At 36.9% G+C, this 25159-nt stretch overlaps 1 protein-coding gene and 1 pseudogene across 2 annotated transcripts in view; one reads left to right on the top strand and one right to left on the bottom strand.

Moving 5' to 3' along the window:
* The window catches only part of COMMD1 (copper metabolism domain containing 1), a 197165-nt gene that overhangs the window by 69596 nt on the left and 102410 nt on the right, over nt 1–25159 (bottom strand). The gene's annotated exons all lie outside the window — the stretch shown is intronic.
* On the top strand, nt 24567–24852 carry LOC117801980 (annotated as a pseudogene).

Here is a 25159-nt window from a genome sequence, read left to right as displayed (position 1 = left end):
AAGTGCCAAATAGAAAGCAATCTCAAACTTAATTTACCTTTGAAAATAAACCTTAAATTCAGAAGAGAACCAGGACGGAGCTGATTAATAGTGTATACACAAAACCACCCAACAATGAGAACAACATATACAAAAAGCATCAGGGACGGGCCACCTGGGTGGCTCAGTAGTTAAGTGTCTGCCTTCAGCTTAGGGCGTGATCCCAGTGTTCCGGGATCCCGCATCGGGCTCCAGCCCTGCATTGGGCTCTCTGCTCTGCTGGGAGCCTGCTTCTTCCTTTCCCACTCCCCCTGCTGGTGTTCCCTCTCTCGCTGGCTGTCTCTCTCTGTCAAATAAATAAATAAAATATTAAAAAAAAAAAAGCATCAGGGAAGAGCTGATGATGTCAAAGTTTAAATCATACAAAGTCAGAGAAAAACCCCTACAGCCTTTGCATCAGCTCCAGAGAAGCCATTATCAGCTCCACTCCTTTCTTACTATCAAATACATTATGTCCAATAAACTAGCTATTTACCCAAAAATATTCACTAAAGTTGTAATATTTAATATTCCTAAAGTTGTAACACCGTATACTTTAAGACTATGGTCTTCCAAAAAGGATAGCAAACTGGAATGTAACTGTTTTCTTCTTGCCTGTGCTACAAATTACCCATGGGAGCTGAAGCAAATACTTTTTTCTGTCTCTCAGCCTTTTCATTTGTTAATAAGGGATTCCAACAGCCATACAACTTACCTCATAATATTATTATAATTATCTGATAATATACACCAAAGCATGGTTTAAAATCCTAAATATCATGTAACCTGTACATTGTGAAAGATAACCATTTTACCAAGCAGTCATTGCAAATAGAAGGTTTAATTTATCTTTGTTTACTAAACATGAAAAGATTCCGTATTAACTTGCCATTAACTAAAGAAGAAAAATCCCCATACCTTCATGCTGAGAAACCATCCTATACTAATAGCCAAGATAGCTTATGTATAACAAGCTCTGGCTCTCTTTCAACATTACAGATACAGAACTGAAAATCTTTACTGATCAGAGGTCAATGTCAATAAAAACTTATTTCAATTGTCTGAGCAATTCTTCAGCTGAGCTTTCAATTCTAACAAAACAAATTATGTATTAAAATAAGAGTGGGGAGATATATAATGAAAACTTTCAGAGAAAGCATTAAATGAGAGGTGTTATCTTGTTGAAAGAATACCTATCAGTATACAAAATGCTACAATTCATTCAAGCATGGCAGTGAATTCCTACTCCACACTGTCCAAGGCCCTGTGCTGCAGAGGTCTGTGCTGTAGCGACTTGGATTGGCAAGCAGTTTAACAACACACAAACAAATTTTTAAAGTAGCTCCACACCCAACATGGGGCTTGAATTCACAACCCTGATAAGGTCAAGAGTCGCATGCTTCACTGACTCAGCTACCCAGGCACCCCGACACAAATTGTTATCGAAACCAAATACTGAAATCTTGTTCTAAGCTTCCTGCTTACTAGAAGAACTGAAAGAATTAAACATGTGATATGTCATACACAGAAGAGTTTTTGGCTGTTTTGAGAACAAAAAGGATGATGATAAAGCATGTGAACTGGGTTTCATGTGCTAACTGCCTAGAGTATGACTTATTACTTAGTATGTGGCTAAACTGGAGCTCTAACAGTCTAGCGTTCAAAATCATAGGATGAGACTTTTTTAACGATTTTTCCTTATAAATCAAAGGGCAAAGCCACTTCCAGTGTTATGTACATTGAGAAAACTTTACCAGTGATCCACGAAACATATCTTTGGGGACTGACCATTATACTGCAACTGTTATGTATTTTACACTCCAACAACTTCCTGGTCAAGGTTAGATATGGCCCAATTATAAAATGATGAGCTGAGCCCTGAGCTATTAGTTACTAGTGGAAGGTTAAACTAAAAGGCTGTGAAGGGGAGAAGGGCTGAGCAAGACAAGAGAATTATACATACAGCAGCTAAGATGGAGCAAGCAAAGGCAGTCAGTCCAAAGGGAGAGGAGAATGGATTGAGTGTGCAGAGAAAGTGTCCATAAAGAAAGGAGAAGAAAAAAGAGACACAGAAACAGTGAGAAGAAAAAATAGAGGGTCAAAAAGAGATTTGAATACTGGAGCAATCCTGGAGCTAACTAGGCTCAGTTCCAATTCACGTGCACCCTTATAATAAATCCTCTATACTTTGACATAATTTGAGTGTGACTGTTTATGGAAACCAAAAGGACCAAACTTAAATCATAGTCTCCTACCTGACATTTCCACCACAACAGGCTGAATTTCTAAATTCATAGTCTCTTTTGGCACATTTTCTAACTTCAGTGGTTGTTTTTTTTAAATATTTATTTATTTATTTACGAGAGAGAGAGAGAGAGAGACAGAGACAGAGAGAGAGAGAGAGAGAGAGAGAGAAAGAGAGAGGAAGGTACTGAGGGAGAGAGAATCTCAAGGAGACTCCCTGCTGAGCGTGAAGCCTGATGCAGCCCCACTCCCACAATCCCGAAATCATGACCTGAGCGAAATCAAGTCTGACATCTAACAAGCTGAGCCATCCAGGCACCCCTCTAACTTCAGTTTTTATCAAAACTTAGAGGTGGGTGGTTACACCCTTTTATCGGTGTCCCTCCTATAACATGATCTCTACTACACTCACTAGCTGACCACCTAAGATTCAAATTTAACAACTAAATGTAGCAACTTGAGAGCAGGGCAATTTAAACAATCAAATATTTGAATCCTTACTATGCAAGGCACTTCTTTTTAAGAAGTAACTTTTAGGGGGGCGCCTGGGTGGCTCAGTCGTTAAGCATCTGCCTTTGGCTCGGCGTGACCCTGGCGTTCTGGGATCAAGCTCCACATCAGGCTCCTCTGCTGGGAGCCTGCTTCTTCCTTTCCCACTCTCCCTGCTTGTGTTCCCTCTCTCGCTGGCTGTCTCTCTCTGTCAAATAAATAAATAAAATCTTTAAAAACAAAAAAAGAAGTAACTTTTAGGGGCACCTGGGTGGCTCAGTTGGTTAACTGACTGCCTTTGGCTCAGGTCATGATGATCCCAGGATCCTGGGATTGAGCCCCACCCACATCCGGCTCTCCACTCAACAGCATGTCTGCTTCTCCTTCTCCCTCTGTGATTTCTCTCGTTTTCACTCTCTCTCAAATAAATAAAATAAAATCTTAAAAAAAAAAAAAAGGGAAGTAACTTTTGAAGAAGAGATTTTTCTGTTCTTCCCTCTCCTAATTCAACATTTTCACTCCCCCCCAAAAAATGCAACACTTGCTTTTGTTTATTAATCGAGGAGAAAAGTGAGAAAAGCATATCCTCTCAGCAGAAATCATTTAAGATCTATGGTTTCCTCATCATCTCTGATAAATTAGTCCTATACCTATTCTTGTTTCCAAAGAAATAGGGAAGTAAATCAGGTCCTGCTATATTTATGTCTTTTTTTTTAAGTAGTAAAACAACGCAAAACAAAACAAAAAAACCCCAAAAAAATAAATACAGAGAAGTCATAAATGACCCAGGAATCTAAAAAGAAAATTTAAGGTAATATACTTTTACTTCTGTCCTGTTTTAAAGAAGCCAAAACAATATAAAAAGAGCAACAAGGGATATGTATATGAGCCTATTAGGTTCCACTTAAGTAAAAACAATTTTCAATTTCAAGAATATATTTTGGGCTTTGAAAAGCAGATAGAGTACTTTTACTAATATGAGTCAATGGTTTTTAGAACGGTCAAATTTGAAGCAACTCTTCCTAAAACCAATTTCATAAAATTTGCATATTATGGGCAGTTTTAAATTATCTGCCAATCAAAAGCATATTCGGAGTATTTTCTATCTGTTCAGTATAAGAAATGTATCAGACAATTCCTGTACTCAAAAAATTTTAAATTTAGGGGTGCCTGGGTGGCTCAGTCAGTTAAGCATCTGCCTTCAGCTCAAGTCATGATTGAGCCCTGCATTGGGCTCCCTGCCTGCTTCTGCCACTCCCCGTTTGTGCGTGCTCCCTCTCTCTCTCTGTCAAATAAATAAATAAAATCTTTAAAAAAATTTTTTTTAATTTAACTAGAGAAATAAGAAACCATATGGTGGAAGAACTTACAAATTATAAAGGGATGTGTAACTAAGTGTTAGACAGTATCATACAAACCAAAGTGCTTGTATAGGCACTGGAGACTGTAAAGAGAAAATTAACTATGTAATAAAAAAAATCACTTCACAACAGCAATAATCAACTGTTGTCAATGTGATAGCAGATGTTCTTAAAAGCAAATTTAAAGGAAGCTAAAGCAACACAGTTTCTTTTTTTTTTCTTTTTTTTTTTTTAAAGATTTTATTTATTTATTCGACGGAGATAGAGACAGCCAGCGAGAGAGGGAACACAAGCAGGGGGAGTGGGAGAGGAAGAAGCAGGCTCATAGCGGAGGAGCCCGACGCGGGGCTCGATCCCACAACGCCGGGATCACGCCCTGAGCCAAAGGCAGACGCTCAACCGCTGTGCCACCCAGGCGCCCCCGCAACACAGTTTCTATGTCAGACAAATGATCACTAAGGAAGGATGGAGTCCCACCATCTAAGCCTTTTCTTCATATTTCATTAGAAATTAAATTCTAACTGATCTCAGAATGCAAAACCATTTTTATTTTAAAACCCACCAAAAATCATAAAATTAAGTTCTTCAAAAACAAAATTTAATGCAAAGGTAGCATCATTAAAATAAGTAACCAAATAAAATTTAGTTTAACGTAAATGGCAATAGGCCTCCAGAGAAAAGGTAAACCCAATGAAAGATGATACCCTGACTCTTCAGTTTAATGTAAAAATGAAAAACCAGATATGAATTAATAAACTTTTAAGTACCAACAACTTTCACTGGTGAAGCACATTTAGGGACAAGCAGTGTTTTTTTGTTTTTATCCTACCAATGAGTATTACACTTCTTAAAATGTTTCAGTCAAACCAATAATTTGGATTTAAAAATATCTATGATCTTTAATAATAGAATTCGGTACTTAAAGGATTAAATTTGAAACAGTATCTACTGAACGCATATGAGTTTCCAGGTAAACTTGATTAAAAAAGAAAAAGTACTCATTAACACAGCAGCATTCAGTTAGGACTTAATCATATTTTATCTTATGAGGTCTAGTTCACTAGAATCAGGGTTGGTTGTGTTTAACTACTGTAAGGATTTACAGAGGGAAGTAAATAGTCTAAAAGCAAAGGCAACTCAACCAGAGCTGGGGTGGTCAGGTGTGGGGCCAGACTGAGTACAATTCCTTAGAGGAAAGATAAAGGCAAACAAGGCAGATAGTGACATGAATGTGATGCTTTTTTTTTTTTTAACTTTTATTTTTTTTACTGGAACAAGCAAGTTCTCAGGGCTATAAAAGACGAAAGGGATAGTCAGTTAAGAGGTCAAGAAACTAAGATCAAATGCTAAGAAAGCTAAAAGAATAGTGAGGCAATGACAACATGGCCAGGAGATGAAACACTGAGAAAACATTTCACAACACCCCAAAGATAAACTTAGCTTATAAACTTAGCCTATATACTCCCCTTTATTAATCATTTGGAATTCTAACTAATGATACTAGGTATCAACACTTTTTGAATAACCGGTCCTTTGTTAAGATAATAACCAAAAAAAAGAGAATCATCTGCATATATAAACTGTAAACCTACCCTGAAATCCTGGAGGCTTGTAAAATACGTTTGTTCTTTCTAAAGCTCAAAATAAATGTCAAAATATATATTCTGGATATTACTAAATAATATGCTCAAATAAATGCCAAATGTTAGAATTAAGGCTTCTAAAGCATCAGGGAACATTTTCAATATATGATATATACATGTTAAAAGACTATGGATATGACAAAAAAAGATTTAAAATGGTGCTCAGAAAAGAAAGGAAACTCCACCAACCACAGATGAAGAATTCTTCCCAAGACACTGAACCTAAATCTGATCAAGCCTCTTGGATTAGTGGTTCCCCATGGGGGCAATTTTTGCCCCTGGGGGACATATGGCAACGTCAATAGACATTTTTGGTTGTCACAACCAGGGAGGTGGGGAAGGTGCTATTGGTATCTAGTGGCTAGAGACAAGCAATGCTGCTAAACATCACCCTACAATGCACAGGGACAGTTCCCCTCAACAAAAAAATTATCCAGTAAGTAAGTAAATAAACAAATAAATAAATAGCAAGAGTGGAGATTGAGAAACCCTTCTCTAGATCTAACAGGAAATACAGGGGTCAGAGAAACATGCAAATTAAGAACTTCATGGGGATGCAATAAGCAAAATCTGGAACTTCACACGACAAATGACCCAATTTCTTCAAAAAATAAACTACAAGGGAGAAAAACAGGACAGGAGGATCTACAGAGTAAAAGAGACTTAACTGGAGGCCTGGGTGGCTCAGTCAGTTAAACGACAGACTCTTGGTTTCAGCTTAGGCTGTGATCTCAGGGTCTTGAGATCAAGCCCCATGTTGGGCTCCGTGCTTAGCGCAGAGTCCGTTTCGGATTCTCTCTCCCCCTGCCCCTCCCCCCTGCTCGCTCTTACTCTCTCTAATAAATAAATCCTTTTAAAAAAAGCAGGGGGAGTGGGAGGCAGAGGGAGAAGCAGGCTCCCCGCTGAGCAAGGAGCCCAAGCCGAAGGCAGACACTTAACTGACTGAGCCACCCAGGTGTCCCTCAAATAAATAAATAAATCTTTAAAAAAAAAATCACATCAACCAAAGGTAATGCGTAGACTAGAGCAAAACAACTTTACAATTGGGAAAATCTTAACACTGGCCAGACACCTGATAAGATACTATTGTTAATTTTTTTTCCAGATGTCTTAACGGTGTTGTGGTTGTTTGTGTGTGTGTGTACGTATGTATATATACATACACACACAAGATTTTTACAGAATAAATGATTTCTGGAATTTGCTTCAAAATAATCCACCTGAAGATTTTGAAGAAAACCAAATAGTCAATTGAAAAAAAAAGCTATCAAAATAATGGTGTTAATGAAACTACTGGATTCTTGAATTATAAAACATACATTTTACAGTTTAGGTAAAGCATTAAAAGCTAATTTTTTTTAAAGATTTTATTTATTTATTTGATAGAGAGACAGCCAGCAAGACAGGGAACACAACCAGGGGGAGTGGGAAAGGAAGAAGCAGGCTCCCAGTGGAGAAGCCTGATGTGGGGCTCGATCCCAGAACACTGGGATCATGCCCTGAGCCGAAGGCAGACGCTTAACGACTGCACCACCCAGGCGCCCCAAAAGCTAATTTTTTAAAGAGTAATGTTTTGCTAAATTATTACCATACCTTAAAGTGTGTCAAAACTGGAAATCAAGCCTCTATAAAAGTTCAGTGAAAGAGATCACCTCTCTCCTCTCAGAAAATGATTTCCAGGGCACCTGGGTGGCTCAGTCAGTTAAACGGCTGCCTTCGGCTCAGGTCATGGTCCCAGGGTCCTGGGACAGAGCCCCGTGTTGGGCTCCCTGCTCAGTGGGGAGCCTGCTTCTCCCTCTGCCCCTCCCCTGTTCATGCTCTCTCTTTCTCTCTCAAATAAATAAATAAAATCTTAAAAAAAAAAAAGAAAAGAAAAGAAAATGACTTCCTTTTCCTTCCCAACTGGAAAAATGAGACCTTACTGCACACCTGTGCGAAACTTAAAGACAGCATGATCATGCTGGAAACCTCCCTCTGCAAAGATTCTTCCAGAAAACCACAATCAGTGAAGTCATCTGAATTGTCCTTAGTGACTATTAGTTCATATTCTGTTCTTCCTGAGTACTCTGGTATGGTCATTAGGTCTCTAGGTAAACTATTCTAAAGTGAAGAGTATTTTCCACTCTGCTGTTTTAATACCTAACAGATTAACATGGACTATCAAAATTAGGAAATTAGGAAATTGGTTGCTATTACTACCCATTTTTAGATTAAGGCACAGGACTCGAAAACAATGATGTTCTTTTGTCACAAAATTATGCTAAAGATTTAAATGCTTCCAAAATAGGCAGAGGAATGCCCATATTCCACATGGTTCTAAAGGAGGTATTTCCATGTTGCCAGTAACTTTTATGTGACATATGTGACAAAAATCATGAGCGAAGACAAGCCTATACAGGGTACGTTACTTAAAAAAAAAAAAAACCCAATAATCCTTCTTTTTTTAAAAACTTTTTTTAAGATTTTATTTATATGAGAAAGAGAAAGCACAAGTGGGGGGAGGGGCAAAAGGAGAAAGAATCTCAAGCAGACTATGCACTGAGCATGGAGCCTGATGAGGCTCAATCTCACAACCATGAAATCATGATTTTTACAGAATCAGAATTACAGATCAGATTTTTTACAGAATTTGAGCTGAAATCAAGAGTTGGACCCTTAACCGACTGAGCCAGCCAGGCACCCCTAAATATTTTTAAGTAAGCTCTATACCCAATGTGGGGCTTGATCTCACAAGATCAAGAAGTGCATGCTCTACTGACTGAGCCAGACAGGTGCCCCAAGAAATAATCATTCCTACTGGATAATTACCTATGTTCTTCTAAAGATTAGTAATAACATAGTCAACTCATTAAATCAAATTACTGTAGAGATGTATCATAATGGTTTAGTGACTAGGCTACTAAGTATCAGAGGTGGAACTGATTGTGTGTGTGTGTGAGTGAGAGAAAGAGAGAAAGAGAGAGAGAGAGGGAGAGAATTTTAAGCAGGCTCCACGCCCAGTGTGAAGCCAGACAGGGGGCTCAATCTCATGATCCTGGATCACGACCTAAGCCAAAATCAAGAGTCAGACACTTAACCAACTGAGCAACGCAGGTGGCCGATCAGAGGTAGAATTTAAATCCAGGAATGTCAGAATCTGTGACATTCCCCTATAGCTTTCGCAATATCATCTCCCTAGAAGACACAGTGCCCTTGGTCTCAAAGGGTGAGGTTTACCTCCAAAAGAAGACAGTCCCGGTGACTAAAAGTGAGAAAGATCACTGATCACAAAGCAACAGGCGGATAAATGGGTTGCTGAGTTACAACATATGGTCTGACTGGACTCAAACAGGTCTATGTTTGAATTCTGGTTCTCTCTTCTACTAGTTGTATGATCCTGGGCAACTTCACCTCCTCATGCCTAAGTTCCCCATGTGCAAAGTAGGTATAAGAACAGTACATCCCTACTGGGCTTTTGTAATCTGCCAAACAGCAAATAATATTCTAAAACTTATTATTGGCTTAGCACCCTCCTCTACTTTCTTCCCTGGGGTTGAATAAAAAAAAAAAAAGGCATCAAGGTTACACAGGAAACAGGAAAATTCTAGGTTGCTCAGAGAGAGAGAACAGAACTAACAGACTTTATGACAGCATTAACGATGACTTCTCGTTAAATGCCCATGTGTGCCAATTATTTTGGATTTTTAAACCTTGACTGAATAAACAAACAAGTGGGACTATATCAAACTAAAAAGCTTCTACATACCAAAAGAAACAATCAGCAAAATGAAATGGCAATCTACAGAATGGGAGAAAATATCTACAAGCCATCTCTCTGATAAGAGGTTAGTATCCAAAATATATAAGGAATTCATAAAATAGCAAAACAAACAAACCCAAACAATCCATTTTAAAAACAGGCAGAAGATCTAAATAGATATTTTTCCAAAAGAAGATATACAGACAGCCAACAGGTACAGGAAAAGATGCTCAACATCACCAGGCATCAGGAAAGTGCAAATTAAACCACAATGAGATAACACCTTGAACCTGTTAGAATGGCTATTATAAAACAAAACAAAACAAAAAAACAAGAGACAAATGTTGGAGAGGCTGTGGAGAAAAGGGAACCCTCATGCACTGTTGGTGGAAATATAAATTGATACAGCCAGTACTGGAAAAGAGTACAGAGGTTCCTCAAAAAAATTAAAATAGGACTACCATATGATCCAACAATCTCATGTAAGTGGGTATATATCTGAAGAAAATGAAATCACTATCTTGAAGAGACACCTACTTCCCCATGTTCATTGCCGCATTATACACAATAGCCAAGACGTGGAAACAACCTAAGTGTTATCAATGGATGAACAGATGAGGAAAATATGGTACATACATATACATACGCACAGTGGAATATTATTCAGTCACACAAAAAAAGAAGGAAATCCTGCCTTTTGCGACATGGATGGACTTTGCTAAGTAAAACAAGTCAAAAAGAGAAAAACAAATACTGTATGTTCTCACTTACATAAGGATTCTAAAAAAGTCACTCATAGAAAGAGAGAGTAGTAGAACAGTAGAATGTTAGTTGCCAACAGCTCGGAGGTAGGGGAAATGGAAAAACGTTGGTCAAAGGGTACAAACTTCCAGCTACAAGATAGATAAATTCTAGGGATCTAAAGTACAGCATGGTGAATAAAGTATATATAACAATAATGTATTACAGACTCAAAAGTTGCTAAGAGAGTAAATCTTGAATATTATCACCACATATACCCAAAAAGGTAATTATGGGGAACAGAGGTATTCACTAATCTTATTGTGATAATCATCTTACAATATATACAGGTATCAATCGTCATGTTTATACTTTAAATTAAGTCAATATCTCAATAAAACTGGCAGAAAAAAACTTAGCTGACAGGAAAAGAAATAACAGGTCAGAGTGGTATTATATAAGTTTGGATAGAAAAGAATATTATAGTAAATATTCTAAATTTTCAAAATATTGTACTGATATAGAGCTGACAGACCCTGAAGATGATATTATGACATATACATAGAATAACTTCAAAGTTCTTCCCAAAAGATTCAATACAAAATTCCTATTTAATCACTCTGTAATGTAACCATCAACAGCAAAGGATCTATGTATAATTTACTTATGTATAAAGTACAATCAGATACACTATAAGGAAATTCACTAGGCTTATAATTTAAAAATTTGTAGGCATTTCCTTTAGTTGAAAAAGACTGTAGGTCTAGCTTTCCTTTATACAAATTCCAAGTAAAATAAAATACTGTCTCCAGCAGATTTAAATCCAAGCACAGTACAAAGATTTTTTTCCACAAGCTCATCACCTAAATACTGCTAATTATAGTATAAAAAATATAGGGAGAGCATTTTATGACCAAAAAATATTAAAATATTTATTAATATTTTATAAATATATATCACAAATAATAATAAATTTGAAGCCTCGATAAAACAGTAATCTTAGCTTCTTAGAATGTTGTCCAACATCCAAGAAAAAAATGTGAAATGTTATATCAAAGTTTAATCCCAAACCTCACTGAACTTCTCAATTAACCTTTCTACTTATTATTAACCTAACGCAGTAAAGCATTTTCTTGGACACAAGCCAAAAATAAATTATTCAAGCTCTCTACATTTTCAACAACATTTTAAGTAAACAAAATGAAAATAAACATTTTATTAAAGTGATTAAAAATAAGAAAAATAAGGAGCACCTAGGTGGCTCAGTCAGTTAATCATCTGCCTTCAACTCAGGTCATGATCCTGGGGTCCAGGGATTGAGCCCTGCATTGGACTCCCTGCTCAGGGGGAATCTGCTTCTCCCTCTCCCTCTGCCCCTCGCCCTGCTCGTGTTTGCTCTCCTCGTGTTCTCTCTCTCTCTCAAATAAATAAATAAAATCTTCAAAAAATAAAAAAAAATTAAAAAGAGAAATAAGCATTATTATTTAAGCTTAGAATGACTTTCTAAGAATAGGAAAACAAAGCATTTTCACCACAAAAAATATAGAAAATACTAAAAAGGATATAGAATAAAAAATACAGATATCCCCTCACCCAAAAATAATAATCTATAACATCTTTTGTGTATTATTTTGGTATTTTTTCCCTGTGCAAGTGCATATGTATTTATAAAATTTGTATTATGATGGTTGCATAACACTGTGAATGTACTAAAAGGTCATTAATGGTAAATTTTGTTATGTGCACTTTACCAGGATAAAATTTTTTTTAATTTTGACTTTACTATGTATACAATTATGTATCTTGCTTTTTTCCCCATACTGAACATTATTTCATGAATATTTTCCAATAAACATTATAAATAACCGTTCATTAAATAATTTGTAAAAATATTAATTTTTTTAATGCCTAGAGAATTTATTCATAGAGTGGGTATAACCATTTATATGGTTATTTCTTTATTCTCCCTCACTGGCCCATTCGCTTCTCAATTAATGGGCATTCCGTTGTTTCTAATTTTCTACCACATAAATATTTGCAAAAATAAATATTTACTGAATCTCAGATTGTTTCTTTCGGCTAAATTCCTATGAGTACCCTTTACCCCCACAACACACACACAACTCATGTTTTTTAAGTCATAAAAGTTTACACCGTTAAAGCCACTATGGTTTTTTTTTTCCCTCCCTTGTCCCATTTTCCTCTTTCTACTCTTCAGGTACCTACTATTCTGAAGTTTGTTTAACATTCCCATGCATATTTTTAAGTGATCTGGATATTTTTTAAAATGTTACATAAAGGGACAGTGTCCACGAAGTGCATCTACTTCCCCTGACTGCACAGAAACCAAACCCTCAGCTACCAACACTTTCAATGGAGATCAAAAGACCCATGGCTTTAGCTGCACTCATCACTTTCCTCTGATTCCATTTCAGGTTCACAGACAAATTTATCCTTTTTTAATGTGACTATGTCTTTTGAGTTTCTATTTTTTATTTTATTTGTCACTTCTACTGGAGCAGGGTAGTACAAAGTATGAATTTACAAGAATTACGTTATTCAGAAGTATCTCCCACTCAGTTATTAAAAGCAAATAAAAACCAGAGACTAGAATTAAAGCATTCCAAAGACAATGGCTAAATATACTGCTAGAAATACTTTACCCTCATGATTTGTTCACCAAGTACATTGGTCCCCATTTCATGTGGAAGGAAAGGAAGCACTGGTAAATCATAGTAGAAAACTGATCCTAGAATATCTGACTTATACTTTCTAGAACCATTCTCCTTCACAATAAAAATTCAAAAGGTTAAAAAAAAAAAAGCAAAAACAAATTCCAAGAATTATCATTTAGCAACTTTCTTAGGGACCTACAGAAGAATTAAAAACTACATTATAGAAAAAAGTTAATAAATAACCTACACCCTGAATTAGACACTGCCTGTCCTCCATGTGTAAGAGCAAACTTACACATTCACAGGTTGGGGTACCTTTACCTAAAATATATGTCAAAAAGAAAAATTCACTCAACCCCTACCTCATTCAATATACAAAATTAACTCAAATGGATCCAAGACCTAACTGTAAGAGTCACAAAGGAGTATATCATTGTGACACAGATTTGACAATGGATTCTTAGGTGTGACATCAAAAGCATGAATAACAGAAGAAAAACAAGTTAAACCGGAAAGAACCAAAGTTGTGTCTGTGTTTTCATCTTTCACCCTAACAGAAAGGCTAATGTTATAAACTATATGATATAAAGGGCATTAATCTCAACTCAAAGAACTTATAGGAAGAGGAGAGTGAAAATTTTTCCACCAAATCCAGCATGTAAAATAACTGAGGCCATCCCATTGTCAATACTTCTCCAATCTTATATTCTTCATTTCTCTATTACTGACCCCCTCCAACTTTATCTCCCTCACAGTCTTTATTCACTTGCTCATTAAAAGTCTACATTTCTCAAACTTCTGCTCTTGGCCTACCTTCTGCTCACTATTCTCTTGAATTCAATGACCACTAAACAAATGCTCTTAATTCCCAGACCTCTCCTCTTGCCAAGTCTACACCACTGAAACCCGGACTACTGATTTCCAAATTCCTAATAAAAATCTCAAGAACAGTTCAGCAAAAAAGTAGCTAGAACTTGTTGGTTTTGAAGATTCTCAGTCTCTCCAGATGCAAACAATATTAAAATAAGAAATGGCTTCCAAGCGAAATTCAAATCCAAGGTATTGCCAAGAAAATATGGTCTAAAAGATGAAGTTGAGAATGTAGCTTATTATAAAATTGTTTGTTATAACTTCAGAAAGCTCTGAGGTGGTGCTTCTGAGCACTATTCTGTTAGACAAAAGGTCTTTTGAAGATTTTTAAAGTACAACTCACAGATTCTTTTAATCAAACACTAGAGCTTCCAACAAGCTAAAATTCATTGTCCCTTAGCAGAGTCCCAAGATAGAAAATGGCTTATCTCATAGAGATTTCTAAGTATGGCTTCTAACTAATAGAGTGAGCTCAAATAAGAATTTATAGAAGATCCATAAGTTTTTAAAAGAATTATAGGGGCAGAAACACTGCTCATTTTGACTAAAAGAAACACAAACAGTACAAAATGAAGAGTCCTTTAGACTTCCAAACATCTGCAGGCAGGAAATGGATAGAGAAAAATACACAACTACAAATGCAGGCTACTTTTCATAGAAAAGGAAAGATAACTCAAAGTGCAGAACCAAAAGCCCAGGAGATGAAGCTAAGAGCCATGGAGAAATTTCCAGACTTTGAATTCTAATCAAAGAACTACCAACCCGTGTCTACCTGAATTTCAGAAGTGGTATGAAGTAATGGCACCTTTGTGACAACATTTTCCCTCTTTTTGAACAAGACGGCCTCAAGTGGTTATCTTTGTCTGGCCTGACCACTGTATTCTGGGTGTGTAGGGAACAGATAATTTGCCTCTCTGGTTTCACGGATCTTCAGATAGAGAGGTAATGTACTTAAGCTGAAATTAAGCAACTACACCTAATGAGGCCTACACCTATGCTTTATCCAAACCTAGACTTGATTTAGATAATGATATCCTGGACCATAACCTAATATTAGAAAAGGAGAGACTTGCAGGATATTGGGAGGGGGCCAAGTATATTTTACATGTGAGAGGAACATCAATAATTTTGGCCAGGAATGTACTGTAGTGATTTAAAATATGTTCACAAATTCTTTCACACTTCCTTCAGAAGGTAGAGCCTAGTTCCCTTCCCCTTGAGTGTGAGCTGGACTTAGTGACTCAATGCCAACATTAATAAAAAAGTAACTTCCAAAGAACAGAGTAGGGAAAGGGAGAAATGGTTAACTTTACAACAGAGAAACTTGGACACTACCTTAATATGTGATGACAGTTAACATCCACAGTCAGGTCATGTGGATTGTATGTATCCTCTAACATGGATATCCTCTAACACTACCTTAATATGTGATGACAGTTAACATCCACAGTCAGGTCATGTGGATTGTATGTATCCTCTAACATGTATCCCTTCACCTCTGTTGTAATCTTTTCCAAAACCTGTAAGTCCAGTCTAACTATGAGAAAAACAACGAACAAGCCCAGATTGGGGGACAGTCTACAGAATATCTAGCTGGTATGCTTCAAGATTGTATGGTCATGATAAATAAGGAAAGATGAGAGACTGACACAGACTTGAGGAAACTAGGAAGATATAACAACTAAATGCAATTTAGGTAGTTTAGTCAGCAACTTAGTGGTACCCTGAATTGGATCCTGGAACAGAAGGAGAACATTAATGGAAAAACTGGTTAAATACAAATAAAATCTGTAGTTTAGTAACAATGTACCAGTATTAGTTTGTTATTTTTATGAATGTACCATGGTAATAGAAAATTACCTGGGAACACTATATGAAGAGAATAAGGGAACTCATTGTACTATCTCTGCAACTTCTGTATAAACCTAAAATTATTAAAAAATAAAGTTAATCTATAATCTTCCCTCCCCCTGCCCCCAAAATCATACCTATTTCAGAGGTTGGTAAGAGGACTGAATGAATCAATGCACAGAACAGTGCTTGAAGCACGATGAGGATATAATAAATAACAGCAATTACTATTCTTAGATTAAACATTAGTAGATATTTGCTAAATGGATGAATTTTAAAACACGAAAACAAACCAACAAGAGCTAACATCATTAATTCCATCCTTGTTATACTGCTCTATTCCTCATTATTTCCCAGCAAAAAACAAAACAAAACAAAAAACTGTGACATATACTTTTTTTTTTTTTTAAGCAGAAGTAATAGTGTACAAGTCAGTGACTAAGTCATTCAAGGCACTGTGGCTTCCTGCTTGCTTTTTCTTTCTTGGATCACTCACTATAGAAGAAACCAGTTGCTATGTCACTCTATGGCCAACAACCAGAAGGGATCTGAGGCCTCTTCCAACAGCCACATGAGTGAACCTAGGGGCAGATCTTCCAGCCCCAATCCTTGGGGTAGCTATAGCTCTGGCCAAAATCCAGTGCAACTCAACAGGAACCCTCAGCTAGAATCACTTAACTATGCTCCTCCTAAATTCCTACCCCAACTTCTATGTGAGATGATAAATGCTTGTTGTTTTATGACCCAAATTTTAGGGGTAATTTGTTACATAGCAGTAGATAACTAATATATGGATTCTCTCCCTTATTAATTCATTCAAAATTTATTGAAGGTATAAACTAACAAGACAGGGTAGTGGACATACATTGATTTTGTTTGTTCAGTATGCCCAATTCCTTTGGGAAACTACTCCTCACCTATTCCATGTAGTATCAGCTGTCAACCTACACCTTACCTTGCCCTTGGTCAAAGAGCTGGACAAATACTACAAGCTTAAATACCCTAATTCCAGTAAATAGTGACTTCTCCATGGGTAGCCATGTGACCTAAGCAGGAAAAATAAGGATCAGTCTTTAATCAATACACATATATTGGGAAAGGAGAAACATCTCTTTCCCCTGCTATTTCTTTTTTTTTTTTTTAAGATTTTATTTATTTATTTGACAAAGAGACAGCCAGCGAGAGAGGAAACACAAGCAGGGGGGTGGGAGAGGAAGAAGCAGGCTCTCAACAAAGGAGCCTGATGTGGGGCTCGATCCAAGAACGCCAGGATCACACCCTGAGCCGAAGGCAGACGCTTAATCACTGAGCCACCCAGGCGCCCCTCCCCTGGTATTTCTAAGCTGAAAAGATGAATCTGGGCCTGATAACCATCATCTTACCTCCATGGGGAGCAAGCTTGTTTACAGAATGACATGAACAAAGACAAGAGATATCTAAAGCCAGGAACCATGCTTGGGCTTCTTAAATACATAACCCACTAACCACCTTTTTCGCTTAATTTAAGCTAGACACTAATATAAGTGCTTTGGTTTATCTTTTAAATCTGAGTTGTATCAAATGCTAAAGAAAAGTTCAAAATATCCTGAGAATTCAGATTATCAGAGCCAGTTGACATAACTGGAGAGAAATTCGAAACAGAGGTATTCAGTATTACGGACCACAAAGAGATTTTACTAAGTGAAAACGGGGAGTGGATAAAGAACATTCCAACTAGCAACAGGAAAGGATATGCATGTATGGAAAATACAGTCCTGCTTGGTTGGACTGTACAAAATAAATACGTGATTGGGCATGGAAGCCTTAAATTATATCCTTACACAACTAGGCTGTTTTCTTTAAACTATGAGAGTGTATGAGGGGAGGTATCACAGGAATGACAGATCAAACTCATTTTGTGATCAATATTGTTTAGATGTGACCACTCATTTAGCTATGTACTCCCTAGCTTTATCATCATAATTCAGTTCATGCTTCTCTACCGTATCCATAATACTACTAAATGACTTATTAAAATTCAGATATACTTCCTTTGTTTTTGATGTCCTCTAATCTACCCTGGCAATAAACAGGAAGTTGAACTTATTCAGCAGTTAACCTGAGCTGGTTCCTAGTGACTACCACTCATCATTTACTGCTACCTGCATCTTGGGTGCTACTACTAAGCTCTCTTTAATTAATTACACATAGAGCTATCGGGAAATTTCAGAAAAATGAGAAACCTGAAACTTAGCTTCCAAGTTCAGAAGTCCCACTTTCTCCTTCCCCAATTGAGAAATCATTTTTAAAAATCCATACAAAAGAGCTAAGAATGGCCTTATACCATACATAAAAATTAACTCAAAATGGATCAAAGACCTAAATGTAAGAGCTAAAACTATAAAACTCTTAGAGAAAGCACAGGGGAAAAAGTTCAATGGCATTGGATTTGGCAATGATTTCTTACATATGACACCAAAAGCACAGGAAACAAAAGAAAAAAATAGATAAACTGGACTACATTACAATTAAAATTAAAAATTTTTGTGCATCTAAAAAGTGAAAAGGAAACCAACTGAATGTGAGAAAATATTTGCAAATCACGTATCTGTAAGGGATTGATACCCAGAATATATAAAGAACTCCTACAACTCAATAAAAACACCAAAAGCAACAACGAAAAACAGGTTAAAAAATAGGCACAGGTCCTGAATAGCTATTTCTCCAAAGACTTACAAATGGCCCATAAGCATATGGAAAGATGCTCAACATCACTAATCATTAGAGAATAAAAACCACAATAACACTTTGCACTCATTTGGATGGCTATTTATTTATTTACTTACTTATATTTTTGAGAGAGAGAGAGCGAGGGAGCATGCAAGCAGGTGGGGGGGCAGAGGGAGAGAGAGAATCGTAAGTAGACTCCATGACCCTGAGATCATGACCTCAGCTGTAATTAAGAGTCAGATGCTTAACTGACTGAGCCACCCATGCATAGGTGGCAATTCATTACAAGAAAGAAGGAAAATGTAAGAAGGAAAGAGGAAGGAAGGAAGGAAGGAAGGAAGGAAGGAAGGAAGGAAGGAAGGAAGGGTTAACAAGGATGTGCAAAATTTGGAATACTCATGCATTACTAGAAAGAATGTAAAACAGTGCAGCCACTGTGGAAAACAGTTTGGTAGTTCCTCAAAAACGTAAACATAGAATTATCATATGGTCCAACAATTCCACTCCTAGGTATACACCCAAAAGAATTACAAGCAGGGATTCAAACAATTATTTGTACATCCATGTCCACAGTAACATTCACGATAGCCAAAAGGTAGAAACAACTCAAATGTCTATCAATATATTAATGGATAAATAAGATCTGGCAATACATACAATGGAATATAATTCAACCTTAAAAAGGAATGAAATTCTGACACATGCTATGACATGGATGAATCTTAAGATATTATTCTAAGCAAAATAAGCCAGACACAAAAGGGCAAATATTATATGATTCCACTTATACGAGGTACCCAGAATAGGGAAATTCATAGATACAGAAAGTAAACAGAAGTTACTAAGGGCCGGAGAGAGGTAGGAATGGGGAATTGTAGTTTTAATGAATGTAGAATTCCTGTTTGGGATGATGAAAAAGTTCTGGAAATAGTAGTGATGGTCGTACAACACTGTGCATGTGCGTAATACCACTGAACTCTACACTTAAAAATAGTTAAACAATAAATTCTATGTTATGTATATTTTACACAGTAAAAAACAAGAGCTAAGAATGAGTTTGGGCCAGAGGCCTCCTACATTCATCTTGGCAGTAGAGCAGTGGCATACATGGAATGAAGCCCACAGCCAACCAGCCAATATACAAATACTAGCCAAACACAAGCAGTTTCAACATTGCTGAGGAGGATACACTGTCACCCTGAGTTCAGCACAAAGAACTTACGTCTAAAAATTATTTCCAAGTCCTATTAAGGCTTGGTTTCCTGGCATCCTTTCAAGCACCCCATCTGTCCACAAGAATAGAACCAGAGAGTCTGAACAGCAACAATCTGAAAGAAGTCCAACACCAGAGGCTGTCTGTTGGCAAGCTACTAGTCAGAAGCTGAGGATTTCAGCACTGCCAAAGCCCCATTCTCACAGGGTCAACGAGCTTACAAAGACAAACACTCAAATCTCCCTCTCCCTCTTTAAATCATTTTATTGAAGTATAATATACATACAGAAAAGGGCACATCATAAGAAACAATGATTTCTTTCAAAGCCTGTTAGGAAAAATTTAACCTCAGTAATTCTCAAATGCATCTCTTTAAAAATTTGGAGTTTAAAAATAAAATTAGTTCAGCACAAACAGCATTTTCTATTGCCATATATTAAATCATTACTTTTAATTTATTTTTTTCTAAGTGGAAGGGCTAATTATAGCTCTCAGAAAACTCAATTTGTATATTGGATGGTCAACTTAGCAATAAGACTATTAAAGACTAGGATCATCAATGTATACTAACATATTCATGCAAAAAAAACCCAGAGTTACCTCTAATTTCTCACTTTCTTTCCTTTTCCACTTGCATTCCAACTCATCTCAAAGCAACTCATCTACATTCAAAACATTTCTTCTGTCTGCTCACTTCTTTCCACCTTGACTGCTAAATTATCTCCATCTGCTCTGCTAATATCATCTCACCTGGACCACTACAATAGCTCCAAGTGTTCTGGCTTCACTTCGGGGGGATGGGGAGGCATAATATTGATTTTTATTAGTTATCCCTGGGCTTGACAACAAATTTTGAAACATGTTACAATTAATTTTAAAAAGAAAGAGAACTGTCAAAATTGTAGAACAGAGGTGGAAATATGGAATGGAGATTTCCAGAGGTCTATATAACCCCATTTGGAAGTAGAGCATTAATTTTGGCTCTGTTCATTCTGGATACTTAGCTTTGCTAATAGAATGAAGGATGGAGCGTTTTGGTTTTTGCTTTGTTTTCACCTTGATATCCCATTTTACCTATGTATTATCACACAGAGATTTGGAAGCAAAAAAGAGAACTGCTTTTAATATGCAAAAAACCAATTCCAACCTCAGTGATTTGTGGGGGGGATTTTGGTATCATGGCTTAATTCTGGACTATGCTATAATCCACCCTGCACACATGAGTCAAAGTGATCCTACAAGAACATAAATCACATTGCATCATTCCTTTGTTTGAAACCTTCCAGTGGTTTCCTATTATATTTAGAATAAAAATCCAAATTTCTTACCAAAGCCAACATCTTGCCTTTCCTGTCTCCTCTGCATTTTAAGCTTCTAGATCAGCCTGCCTCCTCAGAAAGCCTTTCCTCACTCAAGCTAAAGCAGTAGCTCCTTACTTTGAGGTGGGATCTGGGCATCCATAATTGTTTAAAGCTCCCTGGGTGAGTCTGATATTCAGTGATGCTAAGACCAGTACACTAAGAATCTTGCTTTTGCTTACAATAATTTTTCTGCCAATTTACTTCTTGCTACTTCTTCCTGCCTGTGGATTGAGAAACTGGAAAACCAATACGTAGGAAGTGATAAAAAAAGAAATGACAATCATCAGGAACCTGTACCAAACCTTATCAAAGGTCGTACCTACTTGTTAAATGCAACGGGTATGTTCATAAACTCCAAAGAATCTGTACCGCCTGTACCAACTTTTCTTAGTTCATGACTCTCAGCTCTGAATAGGAGAGCTGAAGTTGTCAGAGAAATCAAATGCAAATGTTACCTGCTCACAACTGCCTTCCCTAACTTCCTGGGTAAAGAGGGCTGGCTATTCCCTCTTCTGAGCTTTGGTAAGGTTCTTCAGTATCTGATATACTTTTTTACACTAATTACTACTATTTTTCTTTTTCTGTCAGCTCCATAAAATAAAGGATTTGTCTGTGTTGTTCACTGATATATCCCCAACACCTATACAGAGTCTGACACATGGTAGATGCTTAGTAAATAATGGATTCGGTGATTCATTTATTCATTCAACTAGTATTTACTGAACATCATGTTCCAGACAGCATCCTAGACCTTGAGGATACATCAGTGAACAAAACAGTAAAAATCCTTGCTCCCTTATATGTTAACGTGGAACACAGGCAAGATTAATAAGTAAAACAAAATATACAGTATGCTAGTTAGAATAAGTGGCAGGAAAAAAAATACAGAAAAAACCTAATCTATGATAACAAAAGGTACATCGCTGGTTGCCTAGAAAGTGGGGTAGAGAGAGGGATGGGCTATAAAGGGGCACAAGGAAACTTTTGGGGGCTGATGAACACATTTTGCCTCTTGACTATAGTGGTAATTTCACAAGTGTATACACCAGCCAAAATTAATCAGATCAGACACTTCAAATGGATACAGACTACTGTATAGGATATTATGGCTCAACGAAGTTTTAAGAAATAAAGCAGGAAGTGGAGGACTGAACTTTTAGAAAGATGGTCAGTGAAAGCATTATTGAGAAGGTGAATTGGGGGAAAAAAAAGATGTCAGAAAAGTGGAAGCTATTATTGCAGATATCTGAGGAAAGATCAATACAGAAAGCAGGAACAGCAAATGCACAGACCCTAAAGAAGGAGCATGCTTGACATGTTCCACAAATCAGCAAGGAGGCCATTGGGTCTAGTTAGGGAAGAGTGAGTAAGGGAGACAGCTATTAATCTGATTGAGAAAGGAACCACTAGTGAGATAAGAATGAATACGTGATTTGACTTACACTTTAAGAGAGACACTCTGTTGATAAACTACTGTGTGTTGAGAATAAGTTAAAGAGCAGACGCAAATAGAGCAGCTGGGAGGATGCTGTTAGGATCTAGGAAAGAAGCGTTGGTGATCCGAACAGGATAGTGAGGCGGGGGGTGTTAGTGAGAAGCAGTAAAATTTAACCCACATTTTAAAATTAAAACTAGCAGGATCTGATGATGGACTACATGTGGGTGTGAGAAAAAGAAAGGATATAAATTAGAATGGAGGTGTCACTAACCGAGATGAAAAAAATGAAGGAGGAACAGGTTTGGGAGACATATGAGGAACTTAGTTCGGGGCATATTCAATTTTTTGATACCCTTTTCACATTTAAATAGAATTCTCAAATATGTCATAAATATATATCTGGAATTTAGGGGCAAAATCTAGTTTGGAGATATAATTCAGGAGCTGTCAGCATATAGATGATATTTAAATCCATGAAAATGGATATGATAACCTAGGAAGTATATTGTACCTAAGAAGAAAAGAGGACCAAGGACTTGAGCCCAAGGACACTCCAACTTTTAGACGTTGGGGAAATGAGAAGGAGCCAGCAAAAGAGATTTAAAAAGGGGAAAGAAAAGAGCAGACTAGAGAGAGCTATGAGGAAAATCAGGCAAATGTGGTATCCTGGAAGGACGAGTGTTTCAAAGAAAAGAGAACTCAAGTATGTCAAATATTGCTCATGGGTCAAGGAACTGCAATCTCAAAAGGCTGTTACTTAAAACCAAAATAAATGCAAAACATTATATAAATTTTTAAACAATGACTTGGCTAAGAAAACCTAGTACTACATTAATAATACAGCAAACTAATATTTAACAATCAAAAATATGAAATACCACTTACTATACAATAAGATGTATAATATTTACAACATACTCAAAATGTCTACTTTTCAACTGGTAAATTATCAATTACTGAATAATTCTAATTTTAATCTTTCATAACTAGATGATCACTTTAACTTACATTTTCCCCCATTAACTATATCCTATTCTCTGTTACGTAACTATCCATTTTAATTTATAATGTTAAAAGCTTTTTTTACATCTTTTTTTTTTTCCTGTTTTGGTAAACATTTCCTTCTGTACAAGGAATAGCTAATCCAGAGTTAGTCAGAATTTAAATATTAAGTTTTGGATCTCCATGTTTGTTTTTTAGCAAACATGAACACAGTAAAAATCACAATGGCTTTCAAGGGAGACAAAATTTCTTATTCTTTTTCTTTTCTGCATGTTATAGACTTTAGATATTGTCTTCTATACGTGATATCTTGGAACTGTAAATTTAGGACCTCAACTTTAGAACACAAACCATTATGAAACACACCTTAGAGCTCCAAAAAGGGGCTGGCCCATTCATAACTAAAGTTTAAATAAACTCCATGTTCTAAACCTGATATAAAATACAAAATGAAAATTTTATTTTAAAAAAATCATTCTAAACTGATTTAATAATCCCCAAACTGTTAAATTTCATCAATCCCTAGGACAAAGTGTGGTTTGCTTATTACATTAACTTCACTAATTTCTGTGGAAGCTATCCTTTACTACATTGCTAAAAATGAAAACAAGCTTAAATACAAGAATTATCAGAAATAGGCCAACCATTACAGCTTATATAATCAAATGAAATATCTAAGCTCACCTTGGTAGCTACTTGGAGTAAGGCAATGATTGAGCATTGATAAAAACAATGGCATTTTATTTACGCCCTATATTCTATCCTTATATTTCATTTTTTAAAAAGATTTTATGTATGTATGTATTAAGCATGAGCAGAAGGGGCAGAGGGAGCAGGAGAGAATCTCAAGCAGACTCCACATCAAGCACAGAGCCCCAAGTGGGGCTTGATCCCATGACCCCGAGATCATGACCTGAACCAAAATCAAGAGTTGGACACCTGACTTAGCCATCCAGGTGCCCCTATCCTTATATATCTCCATATATTTATATACACACACATAAAATGTATGTATGTACATGTGTGTCTGTGTGAGAAAGAGTGTCAGAGAATGGGTGTATGTGTTTTAATCTTTGCTTCTTTTCCTATGACACAAAGCAGGGAGTTGAGGTGGCACTGCTCAAGCTGGTGAAGCTACAGTAGTGCATAACAAAGCTCAGTTGTTAATAACAATAATAAACTGTTATCAATTGCCCAAGCTCGAGGAGGAAAATGGCAGACCTGGGTGAGGCAGACGAAGCAGAGTTGCAGCACCTGGTAGCAGCCAAACAACAGAAGGTGCAAGCAGCTCACTGCACAGGTGTATCACATCTGGGAGCTATGCTGGGATAAATATGTGGAGAAGCCAGGGAATCGTCTAGACTCTCCCACTAAAAATTGTCTCTCTAGCTGTGTGGACCACTTCATTGACACTACTCTTGCTATCACCAGTCAGTTTGCCCAGACTATACAGAAAGGAGAACAGTAGGCCATCCCCTGCGAAAGTGACAGAAGCAGCAAAGGACTTGTTATTAAGCAGACTAAAGGGCAGGGGAAGGGAGGCTGTCATCCCTTGCCAGGTCAACTTGAGACTGTTACTAAGCCTGCTGGTACTAAAAAGTAACAGATCAGGGATGCCTGGGTGGCTCAGTCAGTTAAGTGTCTGTGTTCAGGTCGGGTCAGGATCCCGGAGTCCTGGGATCGAGTCCCACATCAGGCCCCCTGCTCAGCAGAGAGCCTGCTTCTCCCTCTGCCTATGGCTCCCCCTGCTTGTGCTCTTTCTTTCTCTCTGACAAATAAATAAAATCTTCAAAAAAACAAAAAAA

The sequence above is a fragment of the Ailuropoda melanoleuca genome, chromosome 4, assembly GCF_002007445.2.
Source record: "Ailuropoda melanoleuca isolate Jingjing chromosome 4, ASM200744v2, whole genome shotgun sequence".
NCBI lineage: Eukaryota > Metazoa > Chordata > Mammalia > Carnivora > Ursidae > Ailuropoda > Ailuropoda melanoleuca.
This window is presented reverse-complemented; position numbering and strand designations above follow the sequence as displayed.